Genomic DNA, 6149 nt, shown 5'->3' with positions numbered 1-6149 from the left:
CATACACCTTTTTACCCACCTTCTGGCCATCATTCTCGTCTCCCTTTCTCTTCTGCTTCATTTTTCCACCACCCCATCTTCCTTACAGATTATTTTCATTCATTTACCATTTTTGCTCGTTAGAGGTCTCGCACATTGTCTCTGCAATCAAAACTCATTGCTATCAAGAAATGGAAATTTGCATTTGGTTCGTTGGTTTGCTTATGATAATCGATCCGTAGAATTAGAAGTTTGCTCATGAAAGAAAATTTTAAGGGAGTCTTAATTTAGGTTTATGAAGATGAAAGTGAGATCTCCTCCACATTCCAATTCTCTCAAAAACTGAATTTGGGTTTACTTTCTGTTTGGATTTGATATGGAAAGTGGGGCAAGAAGAAGAGAAAATGGGTGCATTGAAGAAGATGAATCGGAGAAGGGGCCTGAGCTCGAGAGATGACCAGTGATAGAATGGTTCACAACCGGAGTTTCACCGGAATACCTTGCGTTCTTGGTTGAAGAGGAAAGAGACCCGAGGAAGAAGAAGTAGGGGGTAAAGAGACTAAAGTGCCCCTCAATATGATACATTTAACATAGAAATTTTAACAGTGTTAAATGGAGGGACTAGTTTGCATTCTAAAACACGAAAACTGGACCATTAGTGTACTTTATGAATTTGAGGGACTAAAAGCAGAAAAGAGGTATTTCAAGAGGAACCATATATGTAATTCACTTTTTTTTTTAATGTTCAATGGACTCACCATTTTTAATGGTTGGGTTAGACCGTTAGAGAGAGGAACCAAATATGTAATTCACTCCTAGTGATGGATGAAATAGGCCATCGCTCGCCTCTACTTTCAACAACTCATCTGCACACAATACTTCTCTCATCAAAACAACACCAATCGCTTGTGGAACTCCAACATTCACCGCACTAGAGGTCGTGTAGGGGAAGAGCGACGACGGTGCAAATGTGGACATGTAACTGTAAGTGTAGAGGGCAGTGGTATAAACTCTCCCAACTTTGAAACTAGATGTCTCAATCTAGAAGCATTAAGGAGTTGCAGAGGATGAAAACGAAGCTATGTATATCGTCCATTTCGTTAAGAGTGGGATCTCTTATTTCAAGAGCACCATACATTTGCAAATAGTCCTAGAAAATGTCAAGTGTAAAAAGACAAAAATGTCCATCATCTGAGGGTTACGTGGGACATATAATGGTCAAATATAATAGAAGTTAGCAGGAGGAACAAAAACCATTGAAAAAATAAACCATGAGGTCCCATTTCGTTAAAATTTCTCTTTAGAAACTCAACCAGTTAAAATCACTAAAGTATAGGGACTAAACGTGTAGTTTACTATAAAAGGAATAAGAGTAAATTATGGATTTGGTCTATGTGGCATGCTGCTTTCACTACAAAAAAAATATGATTTTATAGGACACCTAAAATGAAGAAGCGTCCTAAAAAATATTTTATAAGACCAAACCAAAATGTGTCATCTAAAAGCGTCATATCTCAACTCATCCAAATTCAAGGTTAATTATCTACCGATTGTTAGAAATTGAAAGACTAGCTACTCATAACTAAAACCTAAAACTTACGAGTTGATTGCGATAAGCAAAAGATGAAAACCCTAGATAAACCTTCAAATTTCGTCTCCAAAATGCTCTGGATTCGATCTTGATGTTATTCCCCCCAATCGATCAGTTCTTGAACTCTCTTTCTACCCCCTCTATGCTAATCGCTCGATAAAAGGGGAAATATATGAGTTGGAGCTGCAAGCGACTTTGGGCTGCGGCTAAACCCGCCAAGAAAGTTTCCCGGATACAAGGAGGCTTCGAATTATAGACTAAGGGGTTGTTTGTTTATCTCTTAAGAGTTCCATTAAGAGGCAACCTCTGAATCACTAAGAGGTGAATCTTGTTTGGCAAAAAAAATCTGCCTCTTAATGGTTCTAAAACTCTCTAAATGATTTTGTATCTTGGGCCTCCCTTAACCATTAAGCGCCTAATTTCAATGTAAACAATTACCAAACAATTATATTTTATTTTGCACTATATCATGAGAGTCTCTTAATCATTCTGACCACTTAATCATTCTGCACCAAACCATTCAGCAACTGTCAAACAGCCCAACACAGGTTGGATGGGTAGACTCAATGGAGAAGTCACGTGCATGATTTGGCAGCAAACATAGGCTAAGGTGGGTTCTCGGGTGACCATGGTCGCTAGAAAAGTCGTTTGGATGTCTTTCTTGTCTCGAATCGTAGCCCAAGCACAGACGAACCATAAAATCTGATAAAAACCCATCTCCCCTTTTATAAAAACATTTGAATTCCTATGTTTCTTAACACGACATTTGAATTGGTATGCTTGGTCCAGATGTCATTTGAGAAATATGCCCGACCTCATATTTGGCTTAGAAATATGCTTGGTTGTATTTGAAAACTATGTGCGCCTAAATCTCTATTCGAAATGTACGCTTTGTTTGTGCTTAAAATCCATCCTTTAGAAAACCTATTACCAAGCAATCAAAAACCAAGACAATAGGGATTTGTTAACTATAAAATCCACGTAAAATACACATAATTCATCATAAAAAATGAGTTAAATTACGCATTTATCACTTTACTATAACCTTCTTCCTCCCATCAATCTCCTTACTCCAGGCTTCCTTCGCTACTGAAAATCCGATCGATTGTCCTTCAACTCCAACTCCTTCGTAGGTTATCTAGGATCATTCGAAGTAAATCCAAATCAAGGGTCACACTTACATAGTGGGGTACTCCAAAACTCAAAACTAGTTAGGGGAAATATGTGGTGAAGGAGGATCACGCGGTGAGAGGAGAGGAATGAGAGGCAGGTGTTGGTAGGTGGATGATGATGTCGGAGATCATTGGCGGAACCATGCTCTGGTCATTAATTTCCATGAAAAAATGTTTATAGGTTATAAAAATCTTATCTTATTTTAAAATGTATTTTATTCTGACCCCTCAAAATAATTGTTTGAACCCATAAAATTGCTATTTTTTTGTTAATTGTTGCGTTTATAATTTATTAATTGATGCTTGTTAAAAGAAAATTGACAATTTTTATTTGTTTGATGGCTAATTTTAATTGTTCCATTAATTTGCTACAAAAATGGAATAGTTTTTGAACCAATAGTGATGGTAATTATTCTCGTAACATTTTTCACCCCATATCTACTTATTCAATGCATATAAAACTTGTTTTAAATGATTTTCTTTACGATCCATCTGAATTACACGTAAAAAATTGGTAATCTATATATATATTAAAGAAGAAACCAAAGATAATGAGGTGACACATTCTAATGCTTAGAATCCCTCCTATCTTTTTTCTCATTTTTTTTATTTTTAAAATGTTGAATATGTTAAAGACTTTTTTGCCCCTGGATGAAAAATGTATAGCTCATAATTAACCCAGGTTATTTTTGTAATTTTGTATACCCAAGTCTAACCTCCAACTCTTGATATGCTCTTTCATTTACTTTCTTTTATTTCTTAATGAAATTTGTTTTTTAAAGTTTCAATAATAAACAAAATAAAATCATATAAAATCCTTTGATGAGGGATGAAGAAGGTGAGAGTTGAAGAAGAATTCAAAGATTTTAAAAGGTATGTAGAAATTATATTCATTAAAAAATGTGATTTGTTATTACATATTTCTTTTTCAATATTGTTGGATGTGTTATTATCATAAGATATGATTGTGTTTTCGATTGGATCATATAAATTGTGTTTACGATTTGATCATATAAATTCGAATAAAATTTTGATATTTTATAATCACAGGATATGATAAACTTTTTTTCAAATTTAAGTTTCATTAACAATAACTATTTATACGTGATTGATAATTACGTTAAATTTTGACTCCAAATTTTTTTCAATTAATAGAAATCCTTTGGTGAGTAATGAAGAAATAAAAGTTGAAGAAAACTTAAAAGCTTTTAAAAGGTGTGTAAGAATTATATTATTACAAAATGTGATTTGTTATTACATATTTTTTATTTTCAATATTGTTGGATTTGTTGTTATCGTAAGACATGATTGTGTTTACGATTGGATCATATAAATTCGAATAAAGTTTTGATATTTTATGATTACAAGATATTATAAAAACGAATTTAAACTCCGTTCACAATAATTGTTTATACGTGATTGATAATCATCAATATATCTATACTATCTTATTAAGCGAATTCATCAAAAGTCTTAAAGTCTTAAAATTATAAATGACCAATATACCCTTTTCACTTTTTCACCACTTCCTCTCCTCACATACACCCACTCCCTCACATACCTTCACCTCTCCATTCAACTATTTTTTTTAATTATAATTTTAAATTTATACTTTATATCCCTATAAATAGTTAATTAATTACTTTACATCCTTTACTTTTAAATGTTTCATTTTAAACATTTATCAAAATTAACATACATAATCGTATATAAAATAAAACATGTTTAAAAAATATATTTTTATTTTAACAAGTTACACAATTATAATCGTCTCGTTAATACCTTCGAAATGAGTCCAATATTGAATAGTTTTTTACTTAATTATATTATTATATATTATAAATACTGTGAAAATATTTTTTAATGTTTACGATTTATACTTTTATAGTTATTTATTTATATATATGCTATACATTTTGGGGTTAGACTGTCCAAATTGCATTGTATACTATGTTTTGAATTAATATGTTCTTGGGTTTTTTTGAAATACATATATGAATGTATTAATTCAACCTTAATCTGAGCTTCTGGACAAGAAAGAGGGTAAACAGTTGAAATTTCATTCTAAAACCAATTTTTTTTGGTTTTTTCATGGCTTATGATATGTCAAATTTGTAGTTTTCTTTATTGGTTTTGAGTGTTTATCTTAAAACTCAAGTTTCTTGGTTCTTTGCTCTTGGTGTAAATCAAACACATTTGTGGAGTCGTTTAAATATGTTGGATTTTAAATATATTGGATTTTAAACTGTTATACAATTTTTTAATCGATAGTCTGTAATTGGAACCATAACTCTTATTTATTCAAATTTTATTAATATGTAAAGACCAAGTGTAACCTATATCATCGTCAAATCTTATCTTATAAAACCAATGAAACTTCAAAATCGTTAAAATTCATGGCTCCCGCCGCATTGCGCGGGTACACAACTAGTATATATATAAGAGAAACCAAATACAATAGGTGTCTTTCTCTAAATATTAGAAACTTATCTTTCTTTTTTCCTAAATTTTTTATTTCTTTAAAATATTTGATATATAAAAGACTTTTCCATAGCTATTTTAAAACATGAAATTCATTAAAATAGTGTTGTTTTGGTAATCTTAAAAAGCTTAACCTCCAACTTTTTCCTCTTCATTTTTGGAGATGAAACTTCTAAACACTTTCATGTGTTCCTCCATGATTTGTCAATGTTTTAATAATATTAAATAAGTTATATTATTATACCCCTAAATGATAAATATGTATTCCATTATAAGAAGACTTTTATGACCACTTCCAACTTAATTAGCTTTAACTTTCACATTACATAATTTCATAGGGATATTAATTATACTATTTTCATTTACTAATTAAAATAAACTTACAATAAATATTGTGGCACATTGTCAATATGATTTTCTCAAGAGATTTTCTCATTGTTTTTAATTTATTAAATGTTAAATAAGTTAAATACTTTTTTACCCATGAATGAAAAATGTGTATTTCATTATTTTCTACAAAATGAAAACAAAATTTTCCAAGCCAAAGATGTCCTTAATTGAGCATTTGACATCATTATTTTATATAAATCTAAAAATAAAATATGAAGTTTCTTATGTGACACTTTGTGGAAAAGTTATTTCATAATTCATTTTTTTTTCAAATTTTTGGATTTATTTTGGACTTATTTTGTTGATTATATTAATTATCTTTCATTAATTCATAAATCTTCTAGACTTTTCGTTTTCTATTCTGTTTTTTATCTATCTATATATTTCATAATTTATTTATTTTTAGATTTATTTTGTTGGTTATATTAATTATCTTTAATAACTCATAAAAGTTCTAGACCTTTCATTTTCTATTCCATTTTTTATCTCATCTATATATTATATCTCATTCAATATTTTTAAAAGCAAATAAATAC

Source organism: Cynara cardunculus (assembly GCF_001531365.2).
Source record: "Cynara cardunculus var. scolymus isolate 2C chromosome LG 9, CcrdV1, whole genome shotgun sequence".
Taxonomy (NCBI): domain Eukaryota; kingdom Viridiplantae; phylum Streptophyta; class Magnoliopsida; order Asterales; family Asteraceae; genus Cynara; species Cynara cardunculus.
The sequence above is the reverse complement of the archived record's forward strand: the minus strand, read 5'-3'. Positions refer to the sequence as shown.